Source organism: Balaenoptera musculus, chromosome 1 (genome assembly GCF_009873245.2).
Source record: "Balaenoptera musculus isolate JJ_BM4_2016_0621 chromosome 1, mBalMus1.pri.v3, whole genome shotgun sequence".
Taxonomy (NCBI): domain Eukaryota; kingdom Metazoa; phylum Chordata; class Mammalia; order Artiodactyla; family Balaenopteridae; genus Balaenoptera; species Balaenoptera musculus.
Genome location: NC_045785.1, coordinates 169,237,639 through 169,250,757, shown reverse-complemented (window position 1 = coordinate 169,250,757; position 13,119 = coordinate 169,237,639). Strand labels below are relative to the sequence as shown.

The following is a 13,119-nucleotide window of genomic DNA, read 5'->3' as shown; positions in this document are numbered from 1 at the left end:
CAAAAACACAAAAAACAAAAACAAAAAACATATCCTGCCACGCTTCTCAGAGGCACCACCTTGCTGTGGTCACACAGAGTCTGAAGATGACGCTTCAGGTCTAAATATAGCGACATGGTTGCGGGGAGGGGGCTGGGAGATAATAGGAGGGAGGGTGGGCGGAGCCCATGGGCTATAAATAACCGAAGAGCATGACTACATTTAGAGCTTCCCGTGTGTAGGGCTCCGGCAAATCTCCTGCTTTGTTTCCTGAAACAAAAGAAACTACGGCTATGTCCAGGTTTCTCTGAACCTCTGGCAGGAATATCCTCTTCTGTATATTCTTTCTTTTGAAGAACTGGGAGCTCAAAATAAATCCTTACCATCCCTTTAAGACCTTCTCATCCCCAAGCTGCATCCACACTACGTAGGGAATGACCCGCACACACTCTCCAGGCACTAGCTTCATGCAAAATAACTCCCTAAACATAAAAGGTTTATCTGGCCAAGTCTTAACAAGCCGAGTACACCTTTCAGCTGCAAGTAGTTGTTCCTCTAACATCTTCAAGATGCATGCTCCTTACACTGTTTTGGCAGAAATAAACATCTGTTTGGGGGAGGACACCTGATCATTTTATCCATTCCTATAATGGGAACGTGCTGACTAGAGGAAACGTTTACAAAGATTCTTTGTGCAGAGAGGATGGCCCAGGTGTCTCTAAAATCGTCTGTTCAGCAAAAGCACAACCAACCAACATTGCCGCAAACCCCTGAGCTGTCTCCCTTCAAAATGTTTCTAAGCTCTACGCTACCAAAGAAAGTCCCTTAGTGAGCCCACTAGAGAATTCTGAATAATCCTGGGCTAGTCACACATAATATTTGGTGAGTAATCTGCATTCCTGTCAGATGGAGAGGGGTCTATATGCATGTGGATTTGTAGAGTCCCAAGAGAAGTTTGGGTCCATAAACCAGTGAATGAATTCCATTAATACATATATGTGGCTTTTTCATCTGTGACATAAATGATGTTTTTTACTTGCCTATTTCTGAATGTTCTTTATTAAATAATAAACTCAAGAAAAATTTCATACAAATCACCAGTGTCTGTAACGATTATTCCTTATTATTACAACGGCTTCCTCACGGGCAAAAGCGAGAGTCGAATTTCAGAATCATGGTGGAGTTTGCCAGGGTGGAAGCCTTTTATGACAGCTCCAGATCCCATGGCTACTTTCACAAAACCAGATCTCTAAAAGATCACTTAGAGAGATCTGGGGACAATTCTGAACTTCAAAATGTATTTATTAGTACCAGAGGCTGATGGGGTAGGGCAAGAAGTCCTTTTGGGCAGCTTTCTAAATCACCTTCTGGTTTTTCCCACCCACCACAGGAAAGGACCCCTGGTAAAGAGATTCTTGACCTAACAGATGTGCCTCCCTCAAAGAACCTCCACACCCTGGAAGAGCCTGGTAAGACTCAGAGGAATATGCTGGAAACTTCACCCTCAGACTCAGGCTGGAGAAGGAGAAGGTGGTTTAAATTTCTCCAAACATTTCAAAGGCAAAGTTGCTCCCCTGATGACTGATTTCCAAGCTGTCTGGTCCAGCTTCCCCTTCCTGCTTGGAAGTACCTTTCCAGTGCTAAAGGTTTGGAACTTCTGAGTGAGTGTGTGCTTTAATAAAATATGTGATTCCGTTACAATCCTATTTCCTCTTTAAGGGGAAAATCTAATTTCAGGGGAGAAAAGCATGTGAAGGAATCTCGAAGGTTTCTTCTAAGCTTTCCATCTAGACCCAGCAGGCGAGTCCAGGTCAAGGGTTTGATGAGGATTCTCATTTCCTATCTACCATATTTTTGCTATATGAGCTTAAGACCAGGACAGTTAGCCAAAGCACTCCCTGGGTATAGCAGAGGCCACCTTGCTCATACCCCTTCCCTTACCAATTCCGTACAGGCTGGCTTAACTGCCATCGCCTGTAGTTTTTTTTTGTTTGTTTTTGTTTTGCCAAGAGGCATTCTCTGGCTGCCATGACGGTTTTTGCCTGCTTGCCTGCATGGCAGTGGTGATGTACCAGGGGATCAACGTCCTATGGCAGCCCTGACCAATGAGTGACAGGAGAATTGGTGTACGAATACTCCACTTCCATCACCTATCAGAGGGATCACTCTGAGGCCTCCCAGTTTCCCGGCAGGACCGAGTTCTAGTTATAACTTCCTTGATAATGAAAATCTTTATTGGCTGCCCTCCCTTCTCTGTCTTACTTCCTCATTTTTCTACTGAGATTGCTTCCCCAATAAATTACTTGCTCTTGAATCTTTGTCTTGGGGTCTGTTTCAGTTGGAATTCAAACTAAGGCTCTGAGATAGTTAAGCCTCTAGAAAGAAAACACATTTGGAAGAAAGTAGAGACACACCCAGAGTTGCATAATTACTACTGCATTACCTATTATAATCAACTCCAGGGCTATATGTGTCTATCAGTATCTCTGTTTGAATAAGAAACTCAGGGGGGGAAAATGACTTACCAATAGGATTTAGGTATTCCATGAAAACTGTAAAGACTTTTTGGACTATCTGTGAAAGACTATTTTTTAATCTCACCCCGACTTCTGCCCACGATCCCTCATACTTGCCCTTTGCTTTCCTCACTGTAATTTTCAAGGCTCAGGCTATGCCTGTGCCCGTGGACACAGGAACTAGGCAACAAGCCCACTGTCTCCCACCTCCTGCCTGCTTTACGGGGCTCAGCTTCCCCGTCTGGCTAGCACTTGGTTCTGGCCTCATTCTTAGTTGCCGCCCTTTTGTTTGAGAACCTCACGCCTCAGATCCAGTGGGTTCTGATTCGATGGCTTGACTATTCAGTTCATACCTGGCTCCTCTTCTTGGGTAACTCTTTGGGTTTGGTAACCTCGTGTTTGTACCTTTCCCTGCCTCAGATTCTGGTCTCTACACTTGGCTACTCTTGGAATCTTCCCAGTTGACCTGTGCCTTTCAGAGAGCAGGATCAGATGCTTCTGGACAGCCCTCCTGTTTATCCCTAGTAATTTACCACATGCTCAAGGGAAATGTCTATTATGCATACTTATTCAGACAAAAATGAATGAGAAGATAAACGTGCATACAGAACAAGAAAAAGCCTTCTATGCATTTTTGCAGTGCTTCAAGTTTTCTCTTCTGCTAGCGGGAAGGCTAAGAGTAAACGGTAGCCCCTCAGTCATAGCCCTTTAACTGGAAGGGCAACAATCACACTTCTGCCATGAGACGTGAAAGGCAGAAGTTGCAAATGGGGTCCTTCTTGCCCACCTGCGTGTCTATTGTTTGTATTTAATTACTTGTCTGAAAATGGAGGAGTGGGTAATTTCTGTCAATGAGATGAAACTAAACATCAGATATGAGTATCTTTTTATTCACAAAGAGAGATTTATAGATTTCCCTTTCTCCAGTTAAAATCTTTACGCAATAGGTAAAACTGTGGTTTCAAAGATACCACCAATCAAAAAACTCAACTCAAATCTTTGATAACGTGTATAGACGAGTGTGTGTTTAAATCCAGCAACAGATTTCCTTCATGCAGTGTCCCATTCCCAGTCATTATTCATTTATACCCAATAACTCAGCGATGGCTCACACTTTCCTTCATATTCAGAAGTAAAAGGTGTTCCTGCAGTTTTCTGCTTCCAGGCAGGATGTCTTGATTTTCATGGGTTTCTACCTGTGCTTCAGTAGTAAATGTTTACAAGACATTCTCCACTGGAAAGAGTTGGTGAGAAGAAAGTTCTTCTGTATCAGTTATGACTGAGATGTTTGAACAGTTTCCTGAAATTTACTTTCTGAGAAAGGTGGTTTGGCTTTAACCTAGATGAATGGTGTGTGCAGGGGTGAAGTTCAGGGGGAGAGGACCTATCCTGAGCCCTTTATAATGACTCTTAGTTGAAAGAGTAATTGGAGTAGTTGGATGATTAACAAGCTACGTAAATAATCTACAGTAACATTAAGAAAATCTCTTATATCCAACAATTCTCTTAAAATTATCTGAACTCACAAAGGAATGTCACCGGAGATTTTTCCAACATGGGTCTACTCTTAGGTCAGACCATCCAGATTTTGTCCATAGTGTCAGTGAAGCATATAACCTGAAGGATAGCGTGAAAGGCAAAGACAATGTTTCTAGAACAGCAGGTATGTTGAATCAGTGTGTACCCCACACCCCAGAACATGGATGTTTTGCAATCTGCATCCATGAGTCTTATTGTTAAAGCTGAATAATTAACACCCCTTATCCAAATTGCAAAAAACAAAAAAAATTTAATAAAAGTATACATATTTTAAAACAATCAATGCAAATACAACTTACTAGCCTCGTCCCTATAGTTCCTTTAACATTTGGTCATAGTACCGCTTTCGTACGATAAAGTTTAGAAAGATAGTTAATTTCATGCATCACTACATCATGTGGTCCTACACAGAGCATCGAGTTCTCTGCCATCTAAACAAATGTTAGAAACCTTGCTCTGATTTCACAGAGTTTTGACTGCTCTCCTGAACCTTAAGGGTTTTATTGTTGTTACTGTTGCTGTCATCAGCCATCATTGCTACAACTCATGAATTCAGCAAATAGTCATAGGGAGTCTACTCTGCACCAAGTACTGGGTATACAAATGTGAACAAGAAGTTCCTGCCCTCACAAGGCTTACACATCTAATGCGAGAGACAGCCAAAGAATATGCAAATGCATACCTAATAGGGAACTACAGAAGAGGATTGGGTAGGATAGGATAGGGTAAGGTAGGTGAATAGAACAAAATGTTCCCCTGAAGAGCAAAAAGCAGAGAAAGGAGGTAGAGTGTGAAGAGCAGTGGTTAAAAGCTGTAACCGGGCAGGACCCTATGGGGCCTTCCCAGGACAGACCCCCCTGCCATGTCCTCCGCCTGCCTCTTGTCTGTAGAAGAACTTTAGCCTCCCAGGCTTTCCCCAAGTTCCAAAGAATAAATTTAAGCAGAAAAATGAGAAAATGCAGAAGCAGAGGAAAACAGTCAAGCAAGACAAAATAATAATAGTTTATCCATTAAACAAAGTCCTTTAGTTCCTCCTGAAGAGCTACAGATAATATTCTGAGCCATATCCTTTGAGCGGTTTTGCAGATACTGAAACCACCACCAGGTGGAAGAAGTTAACTGTATGTTGCCCACAAGCATGGAGACCCCAGACCAGTTGGAACCAGAAGGTTGATGATGTTGACTCCTACTTACCTCACCACCAACCCATCAGAAGAATGTCCATGAGCTGATCACACACCCTGAAAGCCCCTCCCTCACCCTGTCTTTAAAAACCTTTCCCTGAAAGCCATCGGGGAGTTAGGGCCTTTTAAGCACTAGCTACCTGACTCCTTGCTTGGCACCCTGTAAGAAATACTGCACTTTCCTTCACTACAACCTGGTGTCAGTAGATTGGCTTTACTGCGTGCAGGAGGGTGGACTCAAGTTTGGTTCAGTAACAGAGTCAGTATAGGCCTCTCTGAGTAGGTGCCATGTCTGGTCCCAAAGTAAACTTATAGACTCACAACAAAAATAGACTCTGGAAAGCAATCTCCAGGTGTGTTTTATGTGTGCCACTTAATGTACCACATATGTGTCTCTCGGGTGTAAATCACTTTTCCCAAATCCCACTTCATTCCATCACTGAAATATACCTAGGCTGAGATTTTCATCCCTAACTTTCCCCAGACAGGGTGTGATATGCTGCTTATAAAGGCCAAAGGATAATAGAGTGTTGCCAAGTGGATTGTAGATTCCCATGCAGTCTGGACTTTTCAGACCAAATGAATCAGCTGGCCCTGCATGACCTCAATTAAGATGGGAATGGGGGCTTCGCTTTGGCCACACATCCTAAACCACATACTGTGCTTAAGTTTCCAAGCTGTCAGTCTTTGTGACTCCCCTTTAGCAATACTTAACGACGACTTGTGACATGAGATTCTGAAAGCTTTTTGAAAGTCTTACTCGCTAATGGAAAAGCCTCTTACATATTTTATAGAACTAAACAAACATCAAAGTTAACACTCAAATGCAACTTGTTTTTTTCTAAACTCTACAGAGCCTTGTCAGCATATCAACTCTCCTGCAGGTTCGAGTCAAACAAAGAGTGCATGAGTCCTGAATTTTTAGGGAAAATATTAAGATTCTAAGCTACCTGAAGGCAAAGACTCAGTTTTACGTTTTTGTTTCCCCAGTGCCTAGCACAGTGTCCGACACAAGTAGCTGAGCAAGAAAGGTTTAACGGTACTGAAGGGGAAAAGTGGCAAGATATTTAACCACACAGAACAATCAGCTTTTGTTAATTTTCCTTTAAACATTATTAGCTATCTCCAAAGTTAAATTGTAACTGAAAATAAAACATCTTGATATATACAGATAGAGAATTCCATTATACGTGCGCTCTAAACCAAGCTTCCTATAAGACTTTACAGGCTCCCCAAATTTCGAAAGGGCACGCAGGCACCATTGTTATTGAGGATAATGATGATAGGAATTATAACGATAGTGACCACTGATTAAGCACTAACCACCTGCCAAGCACTGTGCTAGATGCTCCCCTATACTCTTTGCTTTACCCAGCAGGTCACTGCATCACGGCACCTCCTTCCTCACAGGCTTCCCCTCATCACCACGTCTAAAGTGGCACCACTTGAATGTAAATTGGTGCAGCCACTATGGAGAACAGTATGGAAGTTCCTTAGAAAACCAAAAATAAAACTACCATATGATCCAGCAATCCCACTCCTGGGCATATATCTGGAGAAAACTCTATTTGGAAAAGATACATGCACCCCAATGTTCACAGCAGCACTATTCACAATATCCAAGACATGGAAGCAACCTAAATGGCCATCGACAGAGGAATGGATAAAGAAGATGTGGTACATATATACAATGGAATATTACTCAGCCATAAAAAAGAAATGAAATAATGCCATCTACAGCAACATGGATGGACCTAGAGATTATCATACTAAGTGAAGTAAGTTGAGAGAGAAAGACAAATGCCATATGCTATCTCTTATATGTGGAATCTAAAATATGGCACAAATGAACTTATTTACAAAACAGAAACAGACTCACAGACATAGAAAAAAAACTTATGGTTATCAAAGGGGAAAAGGGGGAGAGGGATAAATTAGGAGTTTGGGATTTGCAGATACAAACTACTATATATAAAATAGATAACAAAGTCCTACTGTACAGCACAGGGAACTATATTCAATATCTTTTAATAAACTGTAATGGAAAAGAATATGAAAAAGAATATACATGTATATATGTATAACTGAATCACTTTGCTGTATACCAGAAACTAACACAACATTGTAAATCAATTATACTTCAAAGAAATAAATTTTAAAAAAAAATAAAGTAGCACCACTCTTTGGTCCCTCTCACTCCTTACCTTGCTTTATCACCCACTTGCTGATATTGTAAATATTTATTTGTTCAATTGTTTCTTAACTCTAGCTCTACCCACTAGAATGTGAGTTCCAGGAGAGCAGTGACTTCATACTATTCACTCTTGGTTCTTTAGCAGTTTAGTAGAGACTCAATGAACAGTTGATTTATGAATGAATGTATGAATGATTTCATTCACCCTTTAAGACAACTCTGCAAATTAGTTATGTTTAGACCCAAGAGACTGCAACTATATTTCCCTAAGTCCCACACTCTTCTTGGTGCCCCATACTGACACGTTGGGTAAACAAACATGGTGAGGGAAAGCCATCCCTCCCTCCCCCTCCCCCTGCTTCTCCTACCTTTCCTTGATAGGACCAAAGTCTCCCAGTTCTCTCCTCCCTGGCACAGTCTCAGAGGAAGGCAATGAGCAAAGTCGACACAGAGTAACCATTTCCCATGTTATTTTTATATAACGTATTTGCAACCCAAGAAGGAAAGGTTATATCACTTGGAGTCTGGGAGCAGAGATCGTCAGATTTATGAGTCCTCTCTGAGTCACCCGAAGCATCACTGCAGCGCGGACCTGGCCTAAGGCATGAACCGGAATCGGGGAAGTTGATTTCTGTGAACTCACCGGGAGATGATGACGGCACATCCAAGGTTAAGGTGACGGATTTTCCGGTACCGAAGTCTTGCCCATTTATATCCACGACCGTGCACCTCTGAGGTACTCTGTTGAATGACTCACTCCTGGCTACATTTGTGCCTCAAAAAATATTGGGTAGAGACTGTGCTCACTCTGGCTCCAGTTCCACAATGATCTCACCCAGGCTCCTGGTCCATAATGATGAGGTTCTGCCTGAATTATAACCTACTGCAGATTTTCAGTTACTTCTTTCAGAAAAATGGACTTTTATCGTCCTTATCTTTTAAATTTCATCTCCAGGTAAATATAGCTTTTTCTCCAATATATTTTTATTTCAGGAGGATGATGGATGCAAACAGGAGCCAATGTTTTAATTGCTCTAATAAAATGAATCATCTCTTTCATGCGCATTTTACTTCTTGCAAAGATTTTTTTTTCTTAAATCTGTAAGTGCATTTCTGAGAGTTCTGAAATGGAAGCATATCTCTGAGCTTGCTGACTACATTTCCCATAGTAGGCTATTTAAATGTATCTTTAAAGTGGATTACACATCTCAGGGGCCTGGTAATGGGCTATGGAGTCACCTACTTCGGAGTCACCAGTTCAAATTTAGTCCAGACTTTCGGCAGTGAACAAAAATCATTGTAAACTGACAACAGTTTGGCTTTCTTTTGTGGAAATGGATCAGTGGCTCCCCTCCGGTTCCCAGTTCCTAGTTCTCCACAGCACAGGGACCACCATCATCTCAAGGCGTTAAGTGCGATCCTCCCAGTGATGGGGGAACCAGAAGAGAAGCATCTGTACAGAGACACACTCACATGCACACTGTGGATGCACATATATAAACACACGTGTGCACACATACACACATCAACACACACACATACACACATACTGGTACAACTATTTTGACCGAACTCATCCATAAGGAACAGTAAGAAACGTATTGCAACCACTGATCTGCCAACACTCAATTCCATCCAAACTGTTCAACAACTAAAGAATGCGCCTACACCGCCTGGGGTCCCGCTCTTGCTGTGCAGGGTTTCTGCAAACGGATGAGAGCACCTTCGGAAGCCAGCCTGCCTGTTCACTGTGATGAAACATAACATGATGTTAGTCTCCAGGGATGTCAATCTGGAAGCTTTTAGGAACACAAGCCTGCACTTAAAGATCAAAGACAACTGAGATGACTCTTCAGAAATACTACCTTTCCTCAGAACCCAAGAGACTGAATGCCATTCTTCACCCCCTGCTCCTCCTTCATCTCTTGCCTCCAATATATCATCATGGCTTGTCCATCTCTGCTCTTCATCCACCATGAATCCATCGCTTATTTCCACCATCATCATCACCCTCTTAGGGAAGGTGACCACCATCACTCCCCTTGAATACTGCAACATTCCCCTGTGTCCTTTTCTGAGATTTTTACTCCACGCCTTCTCTGTGAACATTCCAGATCACCACTGCCCTGTTAAAACCCTTCAGTGGCTCCCCGTTGCTTCATATCGAGGTCCGTACTCCTAGCACAGCCAATAAGACCTTGATGATTTCACCGCAATGGCCTCCTTCTCTGTGTTCACATCACAGGAACCATAGACCCTAGCCATGTGGTTCCTGTGATGCTTCCATCAACCAGGTCTGCATTGCTGCCTTCCACCATGCTTCCTCTTTACTATTAAATCATCCTTCTTGACTCAGCATAACTGTCATTTCTTCCCAGGGGTGTAACCTCAGCCTTCCAAGTTCTGGGTTGGGTGCCTTCATATAGCCCTATCATGTCACTCACCACACTACAGCAGAATATTATCCCCTTTAGGAGAAGCTGAGTCTTGTTCACTGTTGAATCCCTAGTCACTAATATGGTACCTGGAGTTTATTTTGGTGAATAAATAAATGAGTTCAGAATTTTAAGAATGGCTTATAGCATTTTCTCTCTTTCATGACTACATTCCTCCTATCTTTTTTGTTCTATTATAAACCAACCTTATATACTGAGCACATTCTATTCTTTTTTTTTTTTTTTTTTTTTTAATCTTGGTATGGACCTCTCTGCATATAAAGCAGAGAACAACAGAAATGGAGAGGGGAACTCCACTCCAAGCCAGGATTCAAAAGGTAGATTACTAAAGAAAATCAAATGCTAGCCTTTTCGGGAGGGCTTTTATTTACTTTTTTTTTCTATGGACAGTTTATCCTGTGCTTGAAGAGTTTTAGGCAAAATCTTCCCTGAAGATGATGGAATCAATTGGATCACTGTTTGTTATAAACAAATCTAAGCCAGGTTTTGAAATGAAGGTGAAGAACCTAGAATTATTGCTTACATGACTATTGTCTCTGCTTCTTTGGACCCGACAGAGAAGGAAAAAAAGGAAATGAGAAGGAACAGGTAGATAAGGAGACGACAGGATATATTTCTAAAAGGAGAGTATAAGAAATATATAGATGCAGAGGATTGGAAGTAGAAATGATAACTACTAAAGGAGCTCAAGGAAAGAAAGTGGGAAGCATAGAGACAGCAAGGAGAAGAGTAAAAGCAGATGAGCGGGAGACGTAATACCCAAGGGAAAAAGAAGAGTGAAAATCAAAAGAGATGAACAGATAAATCAGAGGAGAAGAAGTGAAAAAGAATAGGCAAGAAGAAAAGAGGAGACAATGTAATATGGTAATTTGCTTAGAGTAGGGGCCTTATTTTGACAGTTGAATAAATCAATGGATGAATGAGAAATAAGAAAAAGTCAAGGACTATCAAAAAAGCTTAAAATATTTGGACTTTGATTTCCAATCTATCATGTTATGTATTCACTACACCCCCAAAGTACTGGGCCCATCCACAGCCCAGTCAACTGAGAGCGAAACTCGATTTTATATTAATGTTAAGAATAGAATGTGATTAGAATGCCGATCATTCATTCATTCAACCAACAATCACTAAGCACTCTCAGTGGCCAGACCCTGTATTAGGTGTGAAGGACCTGACTGTCAAGACACATCACCTCTGCCCCCAGGGAGATTGCAAAAGAAAGCACTAAATCTCTTTTCAAATTGGAAAGAATCTTCTACTTTATACTGCACAGCCTACATAATCTGTGAAAAAAAATATATATCAGAATCAAAAGTAATAGTGTGGCTTGGCCAAAAGCCACAGGAAACGGGGGCATCTTTCTCAACAGAATTAGATGACATTATGACATGTGCCCATTTAGAATGGAACTACAAATCATAAAAATGCCAAAAACACGGAGAAGAAAAACATTAAAGGAGCTAACAGAAGAATATTAAAGACAGACGTTATTAAAGAGAGAAAGGCATAATAAATACAGGGTACTTTAAATTCTCTTTGTCATAGGGCTAGACTGCAGTTTGACTGCCAATCCCATTAAAGCCATTCTAAATTGAGTCCCTTGGTATAATGAGCCCCTCTTGATAACAGCAAAACACATGGCCTCTCAAGAGCTCCTGGAAGGGGCCCTGCAGAGCCGGCCACCAGGAGGATATTCACGGAGGAAGGCAGTGGTCACTTCACGTGGCAGCCCTGCAGACAGAAACACAGACCCACGTCCCACTCTTCCTCCCCAGATCCTCAGCACAGGAGTGAACAGCATTCCTTTGCTGTTCACCAGGAGACAGAAACCAGACCTTTTAGATGCATATTTCAGTAACAAGGTCCTGCTGAATCCCCAGCTTTTGACATTTGCTGGCTATAAATGTCTTAGACTTGAAGAGTTGTAATATTACATTAGAGGTTTCCTGGAAGAAATACTCTTGACTATTTTATATTTGGACTACAAGTGGTAGCTTCCTATTTAATTTGAATAAAAGGGAGAATAATGTATACAATTTCCCCACTGAGGTCGTCTTTCCTCATACACTTTGGATGATTCGAAACAGAAAGGAGTTTCGAATAAGGACAGAGGGATTCCAGATACATTTTATAATCAACACCACCCTCCTCCACCATACAAAACGCTAGCAAATTTGAGGGACATACAGTATAAGTTAGTGGGACATCCAAGAAACCCAAATTATTACATTACCATTTTCCTGGACCCCATTAACCTTGAGAGAACTGTAAAGGTCATGAGATTGCATGGCTAAATAGCATTCAGCAATTTCTCTAAAATGTAAAACCAATAGCTCTTCCATCCATGCTCTTTTTTTTTTTTTTTTTTTTTTTTAATCACTAAAGGTATTTGCATGAAAACAGGATCTTTGTTTCCTAAGGATTGATCCCGTTGCTACTTTCTCCTGCTGCATCTCCACCTTGGTGGCATCAGAGTTCCTGCTAAAGAGCTAATTGTAATATCACAAAGAATTGTGATTTCAAGTGGAAGCAGCTCACCTCTTATGAAACAAAGACCCTGTTTTCAAGCAACTGTTTCTTACAATCAAATGCAAGAAAAACTAAATATCTAAAATGTAAAATAGATGATTTATCTGAAGAATAGATACTAATATTGTCTATGACTCTCTACTTCTTAAAGCTGCAGGAAAAAGTTAGACAAAGAAAAAAAAAAGAAAGAAACTAAAAATGAACTTTCAAATGTTAACAACATGCTTTTTCTACACCTTTGCCAGTGTTGTTTGCCTACCAACGTGGGACAACTATATTCTTATTATTTTACTATACTAACCTCATTTCACTGAGCAATATGGGTCTAAAATTAGGTTTGAAAATGGCATATTTTATCTAGACACTACTTCATTTTTGCAACTATAAAGCCACTTACAATAATTTCTATTTTCCATTATCCCTACGTAGTTTAGCATTTTGCGCACATTTTACTATTTATATTATCACAATTAAGCATCGGTTTTCAGTGATTTTAGTCTCAGCAGTGTGCACAGATGAGTATACTCCTAATCACTCTGTAAGACATAAGTAGAAATATTCCTTCCTACAGCATGAAAAGAACGCCTAGATCTCATAAACCCCAAGTTACTGCACAAGTAAGGAAAATATAAATGGATTTAGAATGCATCCTGATAAATGTATATACTTTATGGAAAATACATGAGAAAAATGTCAAATGACCACTAAGAGAACCTAGG

General features: G+C 40.9%; 1 protein-coding gene across 3 annotated transcripts in view; it reads right to left on the bottom strand.

The window, feature by feature from the left end:
- Positions 1-13,119, bottom strand: part of ESRRG (estrogen related receptor gamma) — a 624,815-nt gene that overhangs the window by 477,543 nt on the left and 134,153 nt on the right. The window lies entirely within an intron of this gene.